This window comes from Atta cephalotes (assembly GCF_000143395.1).
Source record: "Atta cephalotes unplaced genomic scaffold scaffold00005, whole genome shotgun sequence".
In the NCBI taxonomy this organism is placed as follows: domain Eukaryota; kingdom Metazoa; phylum Arthropoda; class Insecta; order Hymenoptera; family Formicidae; genus Atta; species Atta cephalotes.
The window spans coordinates 417,027-423,431 of record NW_012130069.1 but is presented as its reverse complement, the minus strand read 5'-3'; the positions used below and the strand labels follow the sequence as shown (position 1 = coordinate 423,431).

Sequence of the window (6,405 nt, the reverse complement as noted above, 5' to 3'; positions counted from 1 at the left end):
ACACATATATGATTATCACGCTGGTATAAATATAGTAATACATATGTCAGTGATAACAGGCCGCTATCCATCTATTGCTATAGAACATTATATGTTATTACTTGATAGATAAACATTTAATTTGTCGAAATATGACAGCGCAGACTACAGTTTAGAACAATGGTGTTAAGATTCCCGTACTCGAGCTTGATACCTGGCAAGTAGGCGTAAGTATAGCAGTAAAATAAAACATTATAGCAGATTCTCTCAAAGAAACTTGATTTATATTAATGTAAATTCCATTAGTGTAAATTAATTCTTATATATATATATATAAAGTTAAACCGAGATTGAAGTTAATTTTAAGGTCACGTATAATAATTTTAATTGTAATTGTAAAGGTAAATGTCTCAGGTAAATCGATTAATCACAATCAAAATTATGATCTCACATTTTAAAACGTTAGATTATAATTTCGATTTGCTTACGGCCTTACGATTACGATTAAAATTTTTGTACGTCCATTTATTGAATCGGATTATAAATTTCATAGAGTGATTTTATATTTCATAATGTGTTAAACTGATTGCAATCATTTCAAAAGAGAAGAATATCACTCTAAGTAAATGTGGACACTCATAAAATAGAAGTAAATATTTTATTCAAATTTTTAGAGTATATGTGCAGCTACATGGTGTTGTTCTTCATGTAATGTTACACAACATTAATTTTTGACTTAATTTTCGGTCTTTGTTACACTTGTATTTTATTCATTTTAACTGATATTTCACTCTTCAAGTTTTTTACCAAATACATTGGTGGAAACGAGCGTTTAGATTCACATCATTCGTTCAGTGTAAGTATCAGACGATATCTTTTAACGTCAGTGATAACGCAAAGTTCATGATCACTATAAATGGAACTGATGTATACGTAAACAACTTGATTATCTAAAGTTTGTGTTGAACCAATTCTCATAATTGATAAATACTACTACATAAAAATTAAGAAATTGTGACGATTTTAATATAGCTTCATCTTTTACGAATTAATATTTTCATTAATCCACGTTCAGATGCTTTCTTCTCATCTGCCAAGATAAAGAAATTTCTAAATGCGTAGTATCGTTTGAAATTTTTAAATTTGATTTTGTTTTAGGATGATCCAAAGATTGTCGAGCAAGCTGTACATTATGCTATTGATGCTGGATATCGACATTTCGATTGTGCTTACATTTATCAGAATGAAAAAGAAATTGGTAAAGTCTTACGTGAGAAGATTGCGAAAGGGATCGTGAAGAGAGAAGATCTCTTCATTACTACTAAAGTATTTGCGTCTCCTTATCTGAATTCCGATATATTAATAAAATCGATCGTTTTTGTTCAGTTGTGGAACACATTCCATAAACGAGACAATGTGGTGCCGGCTTGCCGAAGATCCGAAGATCGGAAAACTTTGGACTCGGTTACGTGGATCTCTATCTGATACACTGGCCCATATCTTATGCGGTAAATTAATGGACTTTTTACAATAAGTTGTTGGTTGGCAGATGGCAAATATATCTTAGATATCATATTATATATCTAAGATATCATATTACAAGATGTCTTAAAGCAATCTTTAAGATGTCTTATGTTCGCATTTTAGATATTGTCTGGGCAGCATCACGTAATGCTGTCATATTGCCAATAATGCGATAAGATAATATTGATGCAGCTATCTTGCTGTTAAACTGCCAGCAATACATATACACATTGTTGCCTGCATATATGTTGCTAAAATGTCGGTATACTCGAAATCGTTAAAGACAAATCTCCGGCAAATTGCCAGCATTATAAGTAATCACTTTTTTGTGCGATTTTGTTGATGAGATAGCTTTGCTATCTGGGTAATAGATCAGAAATTAGGAACAAGTTGTAAGCAAGTAGTGCTTCATAAGATAACGATAAGCAGTAATCAATCAGTGATTATGTGATAAATTGTATAAGAATTTCATTTCTTATATAATTTAAAACTTAGATTACATCATGACTGACTATATCACAGTGTATTGTTATTTTCCTTGTTAGTGTATTGTTATTTTCCTTGAATTACCACTCTCTCAAGTAACATAGCAGCGCTTGTAAAGCATTAAAAAAGCGATTATATGCTTTTTTAGCGCTTTGTTAACGCTTTATAAGCGCTGTGTGCTACTTGAGCAGCTTAGGCTTCTGATTGGTTAAAATATTGTGATGTAACGATCTAATACGATTTATTCTGAATGTAAGTTTCCTAAGATTTATGACTTATAATTTTAAGTTATCACTAGTATGATATAATAAGTGCGATAAACGGTTTATTGTAAAAAAAATCCACATACAACATTTTAAGGCTTGACTTTTTTTTTAAAGTGTTACGCGATTGCAATCATTAGATAAAAATCGATGGTATCGTACTGTCGTTATTGATACGTACGTTTATAACACGAAAAAAGAGAATAAAGGTTAATTTTCATTATGCTATTTCTTGCTTTTTAGTACTTTTCCTCTTTTTGCCTGTTTCATTGTTTTTTTTACTATCCTAGGTAAAAGTTGTTGATTTTGAAAGATACTAAAGACATGAAATACGATTCAGTATACGAGTCAATAAAAATGTAGCGAAAAGAAAAAAAGAAGTAAAAAGCAAGAAATAGAAAGCAAACATTAGCTGCAGATTAGCTTTAAATATCGCGCAATGCGAAAGTTTCGTTATTACAAAGTTTCGCATTATAGACTATAAAAATTAAAATCGTGAGCATTACATTATTCATGCTTATACCGCGTTTATTTTAGGAAAATGTCGACGGAATAATACCGGTTGACAAAAACGGCGATCCGATGTTCGGACACGAGGATTTCCTTGATACGTGATACGGTATGGAGGAATGCGTGAAATTGGGTTTAACGAGGAGTATTGGCCTCAGCAATTTTAATTCCGAACAGCGTGTTATCGATTGCCCAAATAAAACCGGTAATGAATCAGGTAGAGTGCCATCCGAATTTAAATCAGAGAAAATTGAGAAACTTTTGTGCGAATCATGACATAGCTGTCACAGCTTATAGTCCGTTTAGTTCGCCTAATTGGCCTTGGGCTAAACCTGATGATCCTTGATGCACTTGAAATTGTAAATATTGGCGCTAAATATGGCAAAACTCCCGCACAAATTATTCTGAGATACTTGGTAAGATGTGCTATTATTAACTAATGTTGTACTAGATGTACTATTATTAATTAATGTTGTACTGGGTGTCTCTTTAATGATATAATCCTTGACCGACTTAGGCCTGATTTCACAATATATAATTAGATTGAAGGTTACCATATATTGTGATTTATTATTATGTGAAAACGGATCTTAGAGACGATCTTTTCGTTACGGAAATATTAAGACATTAATTAATTATTTTTTTTATTTATAAGCAATTAGAAAAGAAGAAATTAAATTCGCAAAGTTTAGAAAATCAAATGGATAGCAAGATGACATTCTCCAATTATTTTCAAATGAAATGTTATTTAAAGAAAATCTTAATTAGAGAGTAGGAGTAAAAATTAGGAAGTTGCATAAATGATGAATTTTTGATAAGGAAAAATTGATTTTTCAAATTGGTTAGAGAAACTTGTTAAAGGGATACCCATTGATTTTAAGATATTTTATGGATTGAATAATTTAGCAATAATTTTTTATGAACAGGTTGATATTAATACTATACCAATCCCAAAATCCAATTCAAAGAAACATATCGAACAGAATATTAACATCTTTGATTTTAAGTTAACTCCGGAAGAAATTGCCATAATTGACAAATTCGATTGTGACGGACGTATAGTGCAGTTTGAACAGTATTTAATTATTTTTTTAAAGAATGTCATTGTAGTACATTCCCATACAGCACAGAATTTGCAGCAATATTACTGCAACATGCAATATTACTGCAATGTTGCAACAGTGTTACCGTAACTTTTGTGCAGTAGGAATTTTGAACCTCTAAATAATCTTCTATCTTTTCAGATATAAAACACACAAGGATTATGCTTTTCACTTGGAATTTTAACTGAAAGCTAACTGACATGTCTTCCTCCTTCAGGCGAGATGGCACCATATGTCATCAATTTTGATTGTATAAAATGTATTTAAATGTATAATATATATGGAATCATCATATATTAAGTATATATGATATATATATATATATATATTTATGATATATATTTACAGTGTATATTAGAATAGATAATAAGTTATATGTCATACATCTTATACGTCATAGCAAGAGAAAAAAGCAATTACCTACAGATAGTTAAACCTACAGATAGTTGAAAACCCATACATAAATGTATGAGTATACCGTAATTAAAAAAGGCTACGTAATTGAAAAATTTGGTGAATAAACGATTTTTAATTTATATGGGATTTTTCAGAGGTTTTTCAGAAAAGTTTTTAGCGATCTCCAGATACCCATATTTCTTGATTTAAAAAGAAAAAAATTTTTCAGAAGTGTGACGGCCGGCATATATGGTGTCCCCGATACATCAGTTGATCATTGGGCTGCACTTATATGAGAATATTTAGCAAAAGTGCACTTTTTCAGATTAAAAAAAAGCCCGGCCGCCTGGAAGTTAAAAAGTTCCTAGACAATCAATATTATTGCACAATATTTGATCATCTGAAGGCTGTATAGAGTTTCTAGTCTGTTTTAAATTATTTGGATAGAGATATCAATATAAAATACTATACTATATAAAATAATTGTACATTAATAATATTATTGAACATCTAAGAGCCTCTTTAGATTTTTGATGCAATCTAATCACCGAATCTAACAATTGTACAATATTATGTAGAATAAATCCTATGTTGTACACACAATCGAATACTTTCAATCTCGACTTTTTTATTCTCAACTATTTCTTATTCTCGAGTAATTGAGACTTCATAAGATCGAATGGATCCCTTCCATTTTTCCATTACTTCTAGGTTACTTTACATATATGTAAAAAATTATGAACATACACGAATCACGCGAAAATTATTCTGTGTGAACTATGTTATAATATGCGCAAATAGTTATAAAAAAATAAATAAAAAATTTTCATAATGAATCGATTATTAATGCACTTCGATATTTATTTTTAAATATCTGTTGAATAAATTAACATACATTTCATAATTGTACTGTAATAATTTTTTATTGTTATATAAACGTAAAATATAATATATCGCGATAGCATATCATAATATCGTAAAGTATTTTTTCAATATTGCAGCATTATCTAATCTAGAGTTTTATATATATGTCCCGCAACTCGTTGAAGATCTAAAAAAATAAAAGATAATATTATACTATTATTATCGTCCCTTGATGTGCGAGATTATAAACGTGACTCTTCTCTTTTACTTATAATCGATTAAAAATGAAAGGCTTGCATTAAAGATGACATCGCAGATTGAATTAGTAATAAAATATCCATCTAACAAATAGGATGAATGAATCAGCAGAAAATCGCTGCGATGTGTGTATATAAAGCACGTGAATAGTCAAGTCAATCATAGTCAAGAGTAGTGAGCGTTAATTTAATATTGTGCTGGTAAGATGCAGGAACTTCTCATGTTGTGTTATGCATGAAACAAATTTTCTGATTTCTAGACAGCTCATAATACTTAATAATTATCTTCGTAATAATTATCGATTTTAGAAAAAGTAAATGGATTTATTGTAGAGATACTTTTAATTTGTAAATTCGTAGAAATTGTATTATATTAGATGTACAATTTTGCTTCCGCCGTTTTTTTTTTCAAAATTCGAGGCTTTATTGTAAAAAACTGGTTATACATTTATGATTCAAAATATTGTCCATCGCTGGCCACTACTTTCTCCCATCTTTTGGGTAGCGTACGAATCCCGCGTCGAAAAAATGGTCATCTTTTGAGGCTATCCACGAATCGATCCAATTTTTTATTTCTTCATAAGACCGGAAGTGCTGGTCAGCCGTGTGCCATTGATCGAAACAAATGATAGTCAGAGGGAGCAACGTCTGGAGAATACGGCGGGTGGGGTAGGACTTCCCATTTCAACATTTCCAAGTATGTCTTGACCACTTTTGCAACATGGGGTCGAGCATTGTCATGCTGCAAAATCACTTTATCGTGTCTCTCGTTGTATTGCGGCCGTTTGTCTTTCAATGCTCGACTCAAACGCATCAATTGCGTTCGATACAGATCGCCTGTGATTGTTTCAGTCGGTTTTAACAGTTCATAATACACTACGCCGAGCTGGTCCCACCAAATACAGAGCATGACCTTAGAGCCGTGAATATTCGGTTTGGCCGTCGACGTGGAAGTATGGCCGGGAACTCCCCATGATTTTCTTGCGCTTGGGATTATCGTAATGAACCCATTTTTTGTTCCCC

The 6,405-nt window shown here is 31.3% G+C and overlaps 1 pseudogene; it reads left to right on the top strand.

The window, feature by feature from the left end:
- The first annotated feature begins 131 nt into the window (after window positions 1–131).
- On the top strand, window positions 132–4,049 carry LOC105626221 (annotated as a pseudogene).
- The last annotated feature ends 2,356 nt before the right edge of the window (window positions 4,050–6,405 follow it).